The 17,358-nt window shown below is 46.6% G+C and overlaps 1 protein-coding gene across 8 annotated transcripts in view; it reads left to right on the top strand.

The window, feature by feature from the left end:
- Nucleotides 1-17,358, top strand: part of LOC119178073 (PAT complex subunit CCDC47) — a 613,343-nt gene that overhangs the window by 134,305 nt on the left and 461,680 nt on the right. The window lies entirely within an intron of this gene.

Genomic DNA, 17,358 nt, shown 5'->3' with positions numbered 1-17,358 from the left:
AAAAAAGATAACGAGTCACTTAGCATTGTAGTGGATAACACAGTGGTTACTGATCCTGCAGTAATCGCTTCTTCTTACAACGAATTCTTTCAGTCGGTGTTTTCTTCTCCGTCACAATCCGGTGTCGAATCCGCTCCCTCTCCATTGCTTCGCTCGGAAAAAATGCCAGATGTTGAAGTCTCTTATGAGGGAATTGTGGTCTATCTACTGAATATTGACGTAAAAAAGTCAGTAGGCCCTGATGAAATACCGAATGCGCTTCTGCACAGGTATGTGGAATGGGTTGCTCATTAGTTAAAGAGTATATATGACACATCACTCGCAGATTGCTGAATCCCTGATGATTGGCTTACGGCAAAGGTTATACTTGTGCACAAATGTGCTGATAAGCAATTCATTGAAAACTATCGTGCAATATCGCTGACCAGCGTTTGCTGCAAGCTCCTAGAACACATTGTAGCCAAGTCAATTTACACGTATATTGAAAATGACAACCAATTTTTTCCCAACCAACATGGATTCCGGCAGCGCCTTTCCACAGCAACACAGCTTCTTGAAACAAAAATGACAACAAATTTTTTCCCAACCAACATGGATTCCGGCAGCGCCTTTCCACAGCAACACAGCTTCTTGAAACAATTAATGACTTTGCCATGACGTTAAACAAAAAGAAACAGATAGATGCCATCTGTCTTGACCTGTTGAAAGCATTCGACAGAGTGCTACATGCAGAATTGCTTCTGAAACTAGCAGTTACTGGAATAAACGAACAAATAGTAAAATGAATAGCTGAGTACCTTCGGGGCAGAATGCAGTACGTAGAAGTAGAACACATTAAATCAAAACCGTTGAACGTGACGCCAGGTGTTCCCCAGGGGTCTGTGTTAGGCCCAGTGCTATTCCTAGTCTATATTAATGATATCGCCTCTGAAATTGACGAAAGGATCACGGTCCGGCTTTTCGCTGATGATTATCTATTGTACAAAGAAATTGATAGCGCGGTTGATCAGGAGTTACTCAGTGACACTCTTAGGACAGTAGAAGAATGGTGCGACAAATGGAAAATGAAAATAAATGAGAATAAAACTGTTTTATTGCACGTAACAAATTAAGTAAATAACATCTTCTACTTTAATTACATTGTGAATTCCTTGGTGCTTTCTGCGGTTGACGTGCTAAAATACTTAGGCGTAATTATATCCACGAATTTAAGATGTTCTTACCATGTAGGCAAAATATGCCAAACTGCGGAAAAGAAACTCTGGTTCTTGCGACGGCAACTGCAAGTAGCCTCACAGTCAGTAAAACAAACGGCTTATTTGACCTACGTTCGGCCCACGCTAGAGTATGCCAGTATAATCTGGGACCCTCATCAGTCAGGGTTAATTCGGAGACTGGAAAGAGTTCAACGACAAGTAGCAAGGTTTATTCTAGCGCGATACTCTCGTACAGATTCTGTCACCGAAATGCTCTGTTTGCTAAACTTGCCCACGCTTGCTGAACGCAGGCGCATAGCAAGTCTAAAGTTTTTTTACCTTCTCTCTAAAAACAAATTCAACATTAATAGCAGTCAGTACTTGATAGCACGACAAGGTAAAGCATTGCGAAGAATCAAAGATGGTACTTTCGAAATACCTCAGATGCACATGAACAGTTACGCGTTTTCTTTCTTCCCAAGAACCATTAAAGAATGGAATCAATTGCCACTACAAATGCGGGAAAGTCATAGTGTAGAACAGTTTGAAAATAACCTAGTAGGTCATTAAAGACGCACGCCTTTACGCATGCTGTCTATTTAGTGGTTGTCCGAGTTAAGTTGTTGCATTGTGTTGTTAGCTTTGTATTGTTTGATCGGTGTATGTGCAGATTATTTCGCATGTACTGCTGTGTGTTTTTGTACGGTAATGGTCGGTTATATTTTCTAATATCGCTTGTTAACTGTGCATTTATGATGTCGTATAATTTGATCATGTATACAGGAACTATTTCGCCAATGTACGCTTATGTTTTCTTGTGTGTGGTATCTTATGTACGGTTTCTTATGTAGTATGGTTTCTTTCTTTTTTATGTACGCTGGTGTTTTTTTTCTCTTATGTAATATGAATTCTTATTTTTTCTCTTCTCAAGTCGCACGATGTTGATCATGCAAATGTCCCGCTTTGACCCACCCTGTAACGGCCGACAGGCCAACAGTATGAGTAAATGAAAAAAAAAAAAGGCCTGTTTGCTCTACAAGTGATGGTAATGAAGGAGGAAGGGGAAAATGTTGACCACTGAACAAATTCGAAGGCATTTTCTTACTTCAATTGGAGCCTAAATGGTAACTGAAGCAGGCTAACTAGCTTGCATAGTATTTTAGTGCAAACAGCTTGCATACTTCAATAATGCATGCTGCTGGGTGAGTCTGTCGTACATCACTGAACAGGGTGCTGCGTAAAGGAAACACGAACAGGCTTGCATACACTTGAGAATCCTGTAATTCTGATTATAAGTGCACTCTGTGGTTTGGATAGATAATGATTCCAAATTCGATCTATTATAATAAAGAATTGTAACAGCCAAAACTGGTATTTGAGACCAGGTAGGAGCGTAGGCCTAGCCAGCGAAAGCAGCGACAACGTCTGGGCTGAGCGCTTCATGCTTAGCACTGACGATGTGTTTGCCCCGAGCTTTGCATGACCCACTACTTCTTCATTACATATTTCCCCCTCGCTGAAGATAGAGCCGAGTAGGTGTTCTAAGGGGTCGTGAGGAAAAGTGGTTCCTGATACGGTTTAAGACGATCCACGTGTACGCTTTCGCGGCCTTGGCAACACAGGTCCACAGTGGCTTTGAGGGGTTCGATGAGGTAGTTGACAGCGTAAGTTTGCTCTATGACGCGATAAGGTCCATGGTACCTGCTGAAGAATTTTGTAGACGTACCAGGAGCAGCAGTGGGAGGCACCCACAACCAAACAAGAGAATTGTGTAAAAACTGGTACTGGGACCGTTCATTGTCGTGACGAAATTTCTGTAGCCCTTGTTCTTGTGTTGTAAGGGTGCGAGCTAATGGCTGACATTCTTCCGCATACCGAGCGGCTTCGGAAACTGGTTGGTGTTCCTTCGAATGAGTCGGGTTGGTAGGGGAGAATGGTGTTGATTGGGGATAATGGCTCTGAACCATAAAGTAAAAAGAAGGGAGAAAAGCCTGTCGTCGCTAGAGGTGTTATGTTGCGATCGTACGTTACGTAAGGAAGGATAAGATCCCAGTTGATGTGGTCGAAGGCAAGAAGTTCTTGAATAACATCTGTGAGAAAGACGCGGCCTCTGTTGCTCAAAAGTTCACATGGAGGGCCCTGTCGCAGAACAAAACGTTGCAGCAGGAAAGACGCAACGTCACGTGCCGTCGTGGCTGGTAGAGCGGCCGTTTCTGCATATCTCGTGAGATAGTCGATCGGTACAATAATCCAGCGATTCCCAGCTGATGTATATGGTAGAGGACCATAAAGGTCTATTCCACCCGGTCAAATGGTTGCACTGGGCACGGTTGCGGCTGCATTGGTGCAGTAGGACGGCTAGGATCGTGCCTTCGGCGTTGGCACTCAGTGCAAGATCGAATGTACTTTTGAACGGATATGTACATGCCGCGCTAATAAAACCAAAAACATAGCCTGGCATAGGTTTTAAACAAACCAGCGTGTGCACACTGCAGATAGGCATGGAAAGCAGCACATATGCTGGCATGAAGATGCCTCGGTATGACGAGTAGCCATTTGTGGCCGGTAAAATGGTAGTTGTGGCGATAAAGTATTCCATCACGGATGGCGAGGCTTGACAGAGTTAGAGGCTTGTCGGTGTAGCGCTCGAGATGGCAGGCGGGCGAGTGTTTCAGATAGGTACCGTAATTACTCAAATCTAACGCGCCCCTTTTTTCCGGTTAAGCGAGTTCATAAATCGCATGCGCGTTAGAATCGAGTAGGAACAAAAAAATTACGGTCAATCTATTCCTATCGGCAAATCCAAAATGGCCGCCCCCTACGTGCGTCGGCATGGCGCGTCGGCCATTTCTGCCTATGTGTTTCCCATGTGCGGCACTTCGTACGTGTGCTGAAGAGTTCGTCATTCAGTAGTGCTTAGCATCGACGGCGTGGAAGGGCTGACTCCAAAAACTCGAGTGCACCACGATGCCGCTTTTAAAAGAAAAGTCATCGCGTGTGCCAAAACGGACAGAAATCGGGCCGCATCGCGGTCATTCGGAGTTCCCGAAATGTGCGTGCGGGACTGGCGGAAACAAAAGCAGAAGATTGTCGACAGCAAAGCTTCACGCAAAGGCTTCAGTGGACCACAGCAGGGTTGGCTTCCGCAAATTAAAGAGCTGCTCGGCAAGTATAGAACTGCTCCAAGTGCGGGCTATGCAATTAGTCTTAGAAAAAGGTCTAATGCGGAGCCAGTTGAAAGCGAGCAGGTGCTGGCTAACTAACTTTATGAAGAGGAAAGGCTTTTCCCTCCGAAGGGGAACATGCATATGAGAAAAGTTTTGCGGAGGAGTACGATGAAAAGCTTCACAGTTTTCGGAGGTCCTAAACTTGCGGCGCAACAACGGCTACCTTCTTGAGCAAATCGGGAATGCCGATCAGATGCCTCTTTACTTCGACATGCCTGGCACCACAACCGTCGAGAAGAGAAGGAGGCGAAGCAAGTTCGCGTGCTGACATCGGTCCACGGTTAAACTACAGTGACGGCAATGCTCTGTTACACGTCAGAGGGGCACAAGCTGCGCCTGTACCTCATATTTAAATGGAAGACGCTCCCGAAAGGAGTCGTTTTTTTGAGTGGTGTGATCGTGCGGGCCAGCGAGAAAAATGGGTGCACGTTGCAATCGATGTCTTACGTTTTTGTTTTTTTTCGCGGTGGAAATCGGGTGCGCGTTACAATCGAGGGCGCGGTAGAATCGAGTAAATACGGTAATCCATCAAAGACGCAATCCACGAATATTGGCGCTGCTCTGCAGCCATGTCGATGGGTCTTGATAGTGGAAGTAAGTTGTCTTGGATAGAGACACTCAATATCAGTAGAAACAGGCGAACGCGAAAGAGCATAGGCATCGGCATGCTTCTGGTCTGAGCGATAAATGACATGGATGTCGTACTTTTGGAGCCGTAAAGCCCACCGTGTCAAGCATCCGGAGGGGTCCTTGAGGGAGGATAACCAGCAGAGCGCATGGTGGTCGGTAACAACATCGAAAGGGCGGCCGTACAGATAAGGCCGAAATTTTGTAATGTAACCAGATGATCGCTAGGCATTCTTTCTCAGTTACCGAATAATTTGCTTCTGTTCTTGTGAGAGTGCGGCTTGCGTAGTATGCAACAACATATTCTTGGTAACCAGGCTTTCGTTGGGCGAGTACAGTGCCAAGATCGACACCGCTGGCAACCGTGTGGATTTCTGTGGGAGCGCTTGAATCGAAATGATGCAGTATGGATGGTGTTGTAAGCAGTTCACAAAGCTTCGCACAGGCTGGAGACCACTCATATAGATTGTGGTGTCCCTGAAGTAGGTGTGTCATAGGTGCCATGATCGAGGCGAAATCCCGGACGAAGCTGTGGAAGTATGAGAAAAGCCCAATGAAGTTATGTAGCTCCTTGTAAGACACAGGCCTCGGGAACTCACAAAGAGCCCTTAGCTTAGCAGGGTCAGAGAGAACGCCATCCTTTGACACGACGTGTCCGAGAATAGTCAGCTTGCGTGCTCTAAAGTGACACTTCTTCAAGTTTAGTTGAAGGCCTGCTGCAGAAAGACAGTGTAGAGCCTGTTGCAAGCGACGAAGGTGCGTGGAAAAATCGGGCGAGAATACCACCACATCATCTAAGTAGCGCAAACGCGTGTTCCATTTGGGGCCGCGTAGGATAGTGTCCATCATGCGCTCAAATGTTGCAAGTGCATTGCATAGGCCGAATGGCATCACGTTAAATTTGTATAAGCCGTCTCTATCATCCAGATTCATGACTACTTGCCAATATCCAGAGCGCAGATCGAGAGAGAAAAGAACTCTGTGCCTTGTAAAAAGTCGAGGGCATCATTGATTCGAGGCAAAGGTTAAACATTGTTTCGTGTTATTTTGTTTTAGACAACGATAATTTACGCAAAAGCGAATCATACCATCCTTCTTTTTAACTAAAACAACAGGCGACGCCCAAGGACTGTTGAACGACGCCGCGTTTTAGCATGTCACCTACTTGTTCATCAACGACACAGCGTTCAGTCGGCGAGACACGGTACAGTCACTGCTGTAGTGGTGGGTGATTACCTGTGTCGATCTGGTGGCATACGGTAGATGTTCGACCTAAAGTAGCGCTGTGACTGTCAAAAAATTGCCAAAACTTGTCAAGGAGGCTCAAAAGCTCACACCTATGTTGTGGGTTTAGGCCTTCGTCGATGACACGGTTGAAATGTCGGCAGTGGAAAGGCTATTCACGAAACTACAGGAGACCGCACTGACTTTCGATGATTCATCAGGAACGTCAAGTGTAGCGATGGTTTCAAAGGTTTCTATTGAGCCAATACATTTGCCCCAAAGCAGCATGATCGTGAATGGGAACGAGTTCCCCACAGGCACGTCGGTCGCACCACCTTGATGAGTAACGAAAGTGGTTGAAAGCTGTGAGAGGTGGCGATGAACGAAAGCAGCGGAAGCCATGAAGAATGCGATAGCATTGACGACGGCGGAACACGACACAGGTGCGAAGACAGTAGCGCGTGGAGGGATCTGGGTGTCGTCACTAATGACCAACTTCGCGTAGGAAGGGCAATCGTCCGCAGGTAGAGCATCACCAAGTGGACAAAAGAAGACTTCAGCAAAGGCGCAATCAATGATGGCTTGGTGATAGGAGAGAAAATCCCAACCTAAAATAATGTCATGAGAACAGTGCGGGAGTACTACAAACTGCACTGTGTAGGCTACTCCTTGAATTACAAGTCTGGCTGCACCGGCTGGGCTGTGCAGTGGTTGTATGAAGACACGAGCCCAAGTAAGGCGTTGTCACTTTTCGAATTGAACGGCAAACTTTTTCGGCGATGACGGAAATGGTGGCACCAGTATTAATAAGGGCAAGTACAGGCACACCTTCAAGAGCGGCATTAATTACATTTGGCGGTGAACGAAAAGGGCTTCAACATATTTGCACAGCGCAAGACTGCGAGTAGTTACGACGTAACTACAGAAGAGACAAGGACAGAAAAAGCGCTGACTTCAACTGAAATTTTATCAGCGAAAACGCTTGAAATATTACTCGTGACAGAATATCACCACGTAATCGCGCAACCTATTGCATCACAGCAAGATAACCATCATTTCATTGTATGGCTACAACGCCAGAGCTCAGCACAAGTTCACAATCTATTGTGTCAAAGCCAGAAACTCGATTTCTTTTTTAGTCAGAGCAAGCGAAGGCATGCTAATACATCGATCACCCAGCATTTGCATTTCATTGGCCTACATAATCTCTCGTGTTAGCTGGTGATGGTGTTTGGCTGCAACAGTGCACTTTTCAAATTCCGGTCTGCAACCACAATCCCCACAATGGATGCCCAAATGGCCTTGCACAGCTGAGTATATATTGTAATGATGCTCTTTTAAACGCTTAATCAGGCACCGACCCGTTTGCCCAACATATTACTAAAAAAGAAATCGAGTTTCTGGCTTTGACACAATAGATTGTGAACTTGTGCTGAGCTGTGGCGTTGCAGCCATATAATGAGATGATGATTATCTTGCTGTGGTGCAATAGGTTGCGCAATGGCGTGGTGATGTTCTGTCACGAGTATCAATTTCCAGCGTTTTCGCTAATAAAATTTCAGTTGAAGTCAGGGCTCTTTCTGTCCTTTTCTCTTCTTTTGTAGTTACGCCGTAAGTACTCGTAGTCTTGCTCTGTGCAAATATGTTGATTCCCAATCACCAACTAGCCCAAGCATCTGTCTTATCAAAGAGGGCTTGTGCTTTGCGAAGAGGACGCAGTTCTTGGCTCAGGAACTGCGTCATTTAGTTTTCCGCGTTGATTGTAGGGGGACGTCAGAGCATCGAGGAGGGCGAGCGACAACGTGGAGAAGGAGAACAGCGATTAGAATCTGGTCGGTGGCCTGGTCGAGGAAGGTGCAATTTGGGGTCTGGAGTGTAGGGAGTGTACGTGTGGTCGTACTCATATGGACGTGGGTTTTCACGCGAGTCGAGTGGGCGGTGGCGGCACAGGCGTGCGATGTGTCTGGGTAGACCACACGAAAAGCAGATCTGTCGGTTGTCGGCAGTGCGCCATGGATTAGGGACTAGGTGGACTGGAGGTCGTGGCAGCTGGGCGGCATAAACAGGAGCAGGCAGTGGAGCCGGTGCTCCAAACGTCTGTGGTGGTGGTCGGGCTGCTGCTTCGGCGTACGTTAATGGTGCATTGCCTGGTGGCACCAGCTGCGGAGGAAGGACCTCAGACACTTGGTCTTGTATAATAGTCTGTAGTGTAGGGCTACGCGGGGCTTTGCGCTCCCATAGGCCGGAGATGAGCGAGAGTTGGCGGGCAACTTCTTCGCGCACAAAATCTTTGATCTGCAAGAAAAGGATGGGATCTTGCGAGTGTAGGGCTACGCGGGGCTCTGCGCTCCCATAGGCTGGAGATGAGCGAGAGTTGGCGGGCAACTTCTTCGCGCACAAAATCTTTGATCTGCAAGAAAAGGATGGGATCTTGCGAGGGAGTTAAGCCGGACATCGATTGCTGATGTCGGACAGCACGGCGGGTGACGAAACGTTGCCAGCGGAGCTTATCATAGCGTTGGCAGAACTCGGTAACTTGGGCGACAGTAGCCGGGCTTTTTGAAATGAGCATCTGGAATGCGTCCTCGTCAATACCCTTAAAATTATGCTTGATGCGGTCCACCTCTGCCATATTCGCATCAACGCGTTTGCACAAGTAAATGTCGTTCTCTATGTAACTGGTGAAATTCTCACGAGGCATTTGAGATCTTGACTAAAGGCACTGCTCCGCACAAAGTTTGCGAACAGCAGGACGACTGAAGACTTCGCTGAACTTTGTCTTGAATGCTGTCGAGGTTGGAACGTCGGTTTTATGGTTCCGAAGCCACTGAGGTAAATGCAGACGGTGGCCAGTCTCGTGGCTTCATTTGTTCAAGACATTCAGGAGTTCATAGGTAGCCAGCCAGCGATCGACGTCATGATCGTCAGTACCGCTTAATATGGGCAGGTCCCGCTAAGGGACCGTGCCGGAGCACACGATGGTCTGAGGAGCCTTAGGTGGAGGGCTTGTGGCAGATGCAGTGTTCATGGCGGCAGGTCCAATCCGGCTTCGCAACTCCAGGATTGCGAGGAGACCCAGCAAACTACACCAAATATAATAAAGAACCGAGACAGCCAGAACTGTTGTTTGAGACCAGGTAGGAGCGTAGGCCTAGCCAGCGAAAGGAGCGACAACGTCTGGGCTGAGCGTCTCGTGCTTAGCACTGATGATGTGTTTGCCGAGCTTTGCATGACCTACTACTTCTTCATTACACTAGAGATCAGTAGGCCCGTGTGCTCAGATTTGGGTGCACGCTAAAGAACTCCAGGTGGTCGAAATTTTCGGAGCCCCTCACTACGGCGTCTCTCATAATCATATGGTGGTTTTGGGACGTCAAACCCCATATATCAATCAATCAATTAACACTAGAGATCAAGCTTTCCTTCCTTTTTTCATATCCTGTACTATAGAGAGGCCCAAATTGCAGGCATTCTGACACGAAAATGTGTGAGTGAAAGCCTTGACCATGTTCTCCTCAGTCATGGCTAGAGACCGAATTATAGGTAAATGCCTATTTTGTTTCATGCACACCTACTGTGTCGCTTTGATATATGAGCATGAATGAGAAATATTTACCCCTGTATTCATAAACCTAGTTTAATCTTATGCATAAGTCCACCCTTAACGCGTTTCGAGAACCTACCTTGTACTTATCATGGAACTTTCCTCGTATATAAGTAAGGCTCGGTTAAGGTAATGTATAAGACCTACCATAAGGCTTTCTTAAAGAGCATGGTGGGGGGATGACAACTTTGCGTATTCGGTCTATTATGTGGACTGCAAAGAAGAAATATTGAACGGCACAGCGTTCATGTACATGTCATCACTGTGGCGAGTCTTCAACGATCGACGGAACCTGGTTGAGCCCCGCCGCGATGGTCTAGTGGCTAAGGTACTCGGCTGCTGACCCGCAGGTCGCGGGCTCGAATCCCGGCTGCGGCGGCTGCATTTTCGATGGAGGCGGAAATGTTTTAGGCCCGTGTGCTCAGATTTGGGTGCACGTTAAGAACCCCTGGTGGTCGAAATTTCCAGAGCCCTCCACTACGGCGTCTCTCATAACTATATGGTGGTTTTGGGACTTTAAACCCCACATATTAATCGACGGAACCTGGTTGAGACCTATGACAAGCAGGAATTCTTGTGCCATCCCCGCTTCACAAAAAGTGTTGTGAAGAATTTGCTTGCTGTGCTGTTTCTTCAGGAAAATATCCATCCATGGTCGTGGGTTCGTTGTGTCTCGTCTCATGCAGCTGCTAATTACATCGCACTTATAGAGTGGGCACATTTCAACTTCGGAGCGATGGCCTTGTCACTGTGTCGTAGCCGACCGTGTCATGAGTATACAGGCGAGCGGATACCCGCTACGGTTGCGAAAACACTTTTTTCCTGCACTGGTAAAACTTCTCGAAGTGGCACAAACAATTTTCTAGTTGTTTGGTCAGCCGTTCGCGGATGCACAATTGGTCAGCTATTGAATTATATTGCGAGTTGCTTCCACGTTTCTCGTTTTCTCTGAAGGCACACAACGTCCGTCTTGGTACTTGTTCACAAAATCTGTCAGGACGTAGCCCCTTCGTCGGGAAAGAAATCTTCAGTGCACCGGTTCACAATAAATGCAACTTCATAAAAAAAGCTGTAGAAGGGCTGAAAATATCAAATAAATGTAGTGAAATAAAAAAAAAAAGCTAAAGAAAACAGCACATGCTGAAGCCAACATGATAACGCCACCGAACATAGCAAAAACATACGAGACACTGAAATACCAAAAGTGACCTGCATCGACAGGAGTTGAAAAAGAGTTGCCAGGCGAAAAATGTGTGTTTTACCAAAAGCTGCCGGTGCCTAAACAAACATTGCTATTGTTTATGTTTGGCTGCTTCTGTGCATACTGTCGGAGGTTTTTCGGAGTAGGTTTTTTGGAGTAAAGCTAATTTATATCTGCTCGAGGGAATGATTTTGTAGCGAAAATTTACCTACCCTCGCACCCAGGGGCTATACTTGGCGAGTTAAGGACGCCTTTCATAAGGTGCCCTTATGACATGATAAGGGAGGTTCCTGAAACGCACCTTGCACTTTTCTTATACTTACACTTTTCTCATCTTTTTGTAAGTAGCCTTACTGCCATAACTTAATGTTGGTTCATGAATATGGTGATAAGAGGTTAAGGGATTTTAGTGTTTTTATAGTGCCTACAAATGCCTATTTTTGTTGTTTGGGCCTAAATTTTTATAAGTCCCAATGAATGCCTATATTAAAAATCAATGGATATATGAATGCTTTTTAGCCTCATATCTTGCTTTCGAGTAGAAATGGAGATCGGTATTCATGTTACCTGGCAAAATTGCTCTAAGGCACAATGCATTAAAAACACTCCAAGTGTTGTGCTAGCACTGGCACGATACGTGAACGGTGAGAACACCAACGCGAACGAAATGGAGGAATCGTAGTTTCTAACGCAAACGAAATGGAGGCAGCATAGTCTCGCATCTTTATCGACACGAAGTTGAAAAAAAAAAAAACCGCATAGATTCTATTTGTATGCTTTAATATTTCTCTCGACCTTCATACCACTATTCAGGCGACAGATTGCGTAAATTACACACGTGGCCTAGTATAATTCACGCAATGTCACGTACTACTTGACGTACGCAAGACCATTCCCTACTGTATACATCACCTTCACCATGCTGGGCACGTGCGGTGAGATAAAGGTCAAGGGACGTTCAGTCTGACATTTCACCTCTTTCCGGGGTGTGTAGCATTGCGAATCTTGGCAGATGAGATCGTGAGTGCTTAGCGCATGCATTCCGGTTACCTTCTCGAGATTCTCAAACCGGATGAGAGCCCTTTAAGGTGTTCAGAAACTTATCGGAAATTGACCCTGTACGGTTAGGTCAAGTTAATACGAAGCAGAGTGACCCTTCTGGCCTATTAGCGCTCTGGCTATTTGCCCCTGTGTTGTCCTTCTCAGCCATGCCAAAAAAAACAAGAGACCCAGGAACATGTTTATTCGACCGGGGACACTTAACTCGCCATGCTAGACTAGAAATGGAGAGACCGTATTCAGCAAACCCTGAGGGGAAAAATGCATTGCTATGATAAATCATTGGTGCCTTTGTACTATCATAAACAAAAATTCTATTTGCTTTCCTGTCGTAGACACAGATCCCACAGGTATTTCCTTGAAAATTTGAAATTCGTGAATGTTTATTGCGCCTATATTTACAAATTTGGGGGCCTAAAACACTGTTTTGCCCGCCTGTTTTTGGCACAGAAAATCCGGCTCTTTAGTGCCTATAAAGCCGGCCTCTAGTCATGACATCCAAGTTGTCCACATGCTACCACAAAAGTTATGCCAGCTCCTTGTACTTGTCAGAGAGACTTCCTAAGGAGATGTTTCCTGGGATCATCTTCTGCATTTCATCTAAGGACTGTGACAGCATAGACTTGAGTGAAACTTGAGGTTTTGATATAAAAAGAAAACTGTTGCACGTAATGCACTTTCACTATATGCAGAACAGCCATCAAATTTATTGGTATAATGTGAAGGCACTGGAAAAGGACATAAACCTGGTTTATAGGCACAGTTTGGATCGCTGTTGATTGCAACCACAGAATTTAATTTTATTAGGGATAATGGAACTACTTCTCAGTGGTAGGTGCGCTGCTTCCACCACATTATTTTACTACTTTAGCCTGGTTTACTGTACTTCGTTCATCATTGTGAACAAACTCTTTTCAGCAGAGACGAAACATCTTTAAAATTTTCTTCAGGGGTCAAAGACAGATAAGTTTTGCCCTTTTATTGGCGACGACCTGCCGCCATCGTATTGCAGCTAACTTCTCGCTCTTCTGCACGACTTTGGCTCATCTTTCGATTGCGCCCGGCCAACTTCGGGCTGCACGAAGAGCGTTACTCACCACGTCGACACCGGTTCCCATGCTCTATTACGCCAATGACCCTATAGAGTTCCCGCGGCGGAGTGCTAGATTAATAACGAACAAGTTGCCGACATGCTTTAACGCGAAGTGATTCAGCCGTCCCAAAGCCCCTGGCCCTCTCCTGTGATCCTTGTGCGCAAAAAGAATGGAACCATGAGATTCCGTGTCGACTATCGCCGCCTCAATGAGATAACCCAGAAGGATGTGTACCCGCTTCCGCGCATTGATGATGCTCTCGACTGCTTACAAAGCGCAGAATATTTCTCGTCCATAGATTTATACTCAGTGTATTGGCAAGCCCCGATGGCTGGCATTGGCCGTTGGAAGACCGCTTCCGTCATGCCTGATGGACTCTACGATTTTAACGTCATGCCGTTCGAATCGTGCAATGCTCCAGCTACACTCGAACAGATGACGGACAACGTCCTTTGTGGCTACAAGTGGAACACTTGCCTTTGCTACATGGACGACATCGTAGTCTTTTCTAGGGATTTTTCAACTCACCTTCTTCGCCTTCAGGAGATTCTGATGTGCTTCAGCTCTGCTGGTCTTAACTCAATATAAAGAAGTGTCAGTTTGTACACACCAGTTGATGACACTGGGTCACATCATTTGCAAAGAAGGCGTTCTGCCAGACCCAGCGAAGCACCGTGCCGTGACCCAATTCCCCAAGTCCACTTGCATGAAGAGACTCTGAGGTTCCATTGGGCTTTGTTCTTACTTTTGCCGATTCGTGCGCGACTTCGCTTCCATCATCGCCCCTCTTACCAACCTTGTGACAACATCCAACGGCCTGTCTGCTTGGTCACAAGAGTGCGACACATCTTTCGAGACACTTCGGCACTACTTGCATCACCTCTGATACTCTGACACTTTGACCTAGATGCGGCAATGGGTACTCATACTGACGCGAGCGGTGTCTGCCTTGGCGTCGTGTTGGCTCAAAAAAAGCCGGGGTACCAAGAATACATCGTCGCTTACGCGAGTCGAACTCTGAAGAAAGCCGAGTGCAATTAATCTATCACAGAAAAGGAATGCCTCGCCATAATTTGGGCTTTGGCTAAGTTCCGTCTGTACCTTTATGGCCGCCCGTTCGACATTGTCACGGATCACCAGGCTCTGTGTTTACTCTCGTTGCTGAAAGATTTATTGGGATGACTCGGTCGCTGAGTGCGGAGGCTACAAGATTACAACGTTCGTGTTGTATACCGATCAGGCTGCAAGCACTTTGACACGGACGCTCTTTCCCGTTCACCTCTAGCACTCGCCACGGCTTCACCGTCCGTTTCCGTCTCGCCAGTCGACGTCACGACATGTTAGTGGAGCAACGGGAGGATACGTGGATTTGTCACCTGCTCGACTTTCTGGCAGATCCATCAGCTTACCTTGCTTCCAGAGCTCTACGTTGTCAAGCGCCACATTTGGCCTTTTGAGATGGCCTCCTCTATCGGTGGCCGGAGGTGGCTGCTTGTGATACCTTGCCACATGCACATGCAAATGCGTGCTGCTTTTCATGCCAATCCGCAAAGCGCTCACGCTGGCGTTCTCAAGACCTACACCTGCTTGTGTCAGAAGTGTCAGTATGTATGCAAGTATATTCGCACTTGTACTGCCTGTCGGTGAAGAAAGGCTCCCCCTCAACGAGCCACCGGTACACTTCAATCTCTCCCATGTGCGGCGCGTTCATCTGACTGCGTTGGCATTGATTTGTACGGCCAGCTTCCCTCGACCACTTCTGGGAACAGGTGGATCATCGTTGATGTAGACCACCTTCCGCGTTATGCAGAAACGACAGCATTGCCCACAGCAGCCAGAGAAGTTGCGTTTTTTATCCTATGCAACTTCGTCCTGTGCCTCGGCGCACCCGCAAACTTCTGAGCAACAAAGGACGTGTTTTTCTCTCCGAAGCCGTGGAAACATTGCTCGTTCAGTGTGACATTGTTCACTGCAAGACCAGCGCATATCATCTACAAACCAATGGCCTAACCGAACGATTTAACTGTGCTCTCGGTGATACGCTGACGATGTACACCGCATCCGACCATGAAAACTGAGACGCCGTCCTTCCTTTCCTCACATATCTGTAGAACACTGCAACGCAAGCGACCACAGGATTCTCACCGTTCTTTCTTTTATACGGATGCAAACCATCATGCATCTTTGACACCATGCTTCCTTACACACCTGACGTCTGCGAGTACTGTCCGATTTCTGACATTCCCAGGTACACTGAAGATTGTCAATAGTTGGCTCCTTTTTTTATGAGCGAGGACCAAGGTCGCCAGAAGTTTATATGTGACAATGACCGACCTCATGCTACTTTCCAAACGGATGACCTAGTTTTGCTCTGGGTCTTACCGAATACTCCTGGCCTGTCCTCTAAGTTATTGGCCCGCTATCACGGCCCCAGCCACATTTTTGCTTGGTCAATTGCGAGGTCGGGTCCTTGACACCATCTGACGGCTTGTCACAGCCAAGAAATCGTCTTTGCATCAAGCCCTGTTATGACCCGGCTATACTACCAACGCCTTAAGTCGCCAGGATGGCTCCTCTATTCCCCGGAGGCAAATGTTATGAAGGAAAGACGACGACGAAGGACACGAGCAAGCAAGCAAGCACCAGCGTCATTAGCAGCACCAGACTCGAGCTCGCGCATGCCCGTATTTTGGCTGCTTGATGCCCGCCGCTCCTTGGTGCTTCACGGTTAACGTTTGTTGAGCTTCCCTGACAGCTAGCGTGAATAAACCACGTCACACTTTCAAAACTGAGCTCTGAATATGAGCTTGTTTGTCTTCTCGTCTTCCATTTTCTCGTTCACTGTGTAAGCGTTGAAATGTTACTAAGAATGTCCTCAAACGAACTTGCGCATTTTTCTATGCTATTACATTAGTCAAGAGATTCTTGTTATCGCTTTCTGCGATACCATGTATTTCCTGGTTTAATCGGTGACTGCAAAATTCGAGATATGTATGTGTCATCTAATCCCTGTTGAAGCTTCGCCAGTTTTCTCTTTTTCAGGATTGTCGACCCTTTTTGCCAGGTCTTTAACCAGTTTTTCTTGAACATGCAAGCGAGTGTTGAAGTCATAAAATTCATCTGAGAACATTTGCACAGAAGTTTCTAGCGCTCCCAGTTTATCAGGTAAACTAAGCAGTACCTATATCTTCTGATTCAAAGACAGTAAGGGCTCGGCTACTGTTTTGTCCACCCTTAGTCCATTTGAGTCAGCTTGATTTTTTTTGTTACCGCCTTTGCGTACTACACTGCCATTTCTATGCCTTTTTTGACTTAGACCTTGCAGTGAGCATTTCTGTTGAAACACCAGAGTACTCATTCAAATGAAACAGATATTTGCAATCATTGCAACCCATACGTTCTTCACCCTCACCAAGTTCTTGTCGGCATGCGCAACATCACGGGGGATACATGAACAAGATAATGCTCACTTTAACAAAGTCAATGGCAGCAGTGGCAGGGAATCGCCTATCGTTAAGTGCGAAAAAAAAATGGTACACCAACCTAAAAAAAATTTAGAGCAAAGCTCAGATAATGTGTCTGTCATGCGTTGCCGTTGCTGCCAAAATGACTGCTATGCCCCTTGTCGATGCACCGTAGCTGACACTGCTGTCGGCCTGTTAATGCAGCTGGCGAAGCGGTTCTGGCTCTACATCTGGCGATTGTAGATTCTAGAGTTTTTCGTGCTTGGCTTTCTCTTGCACTGGCAAAAAGGCATCAGTCTGGCGGGTACTAGGGAAGCGGTCCCTTGTGGCCTCACGGTATGGCTGAATAAAGTTTAGAGCAAGGCTCGGATGCTGTGTCTGTAGCGTGCTGCCACTGCTGCCAAATGACATGATGAAATGCATTTAATTAGCAATACCAGCTACATATTTAATAACAAAGTACAAGAATCTCGAGTGACTTTGCAGTGGACCCAGGCAGACAGACAGACAACGGTGGACAATGGATTTCATTATGGTCCTGATTGGATTTCATTATGGTCCTGATGGATGACTAAGAAACTAAGAAAGTCCCCCTACGTGGGAGGAGCCACTGCGGGCAAATTCTCTCCCATAAGGAGAGCGTGATTGCCGTGTCGTGTGTT

Source organism: Rhipicephalus microplus, chromosome 1, assembly GCF_043290135.1.
Source record: "Rhipicephalus microplus isolate Deutch F79 chromosome 1, USDA_Rmic, whole genome shotgun sequence".
In the NCBI taxonomy this organism is placed as follows: Eukaryota; Metazoa; Arthropoda; class Arachnida; order Ixodida; family Ixodidae; genus Rhipicephalus; species Rhipicephalus microplus.
Note: the sequence above shows the minus strand (reverse complement) of the source record. Positions and strands in the feature narration are given on the sequence as shown.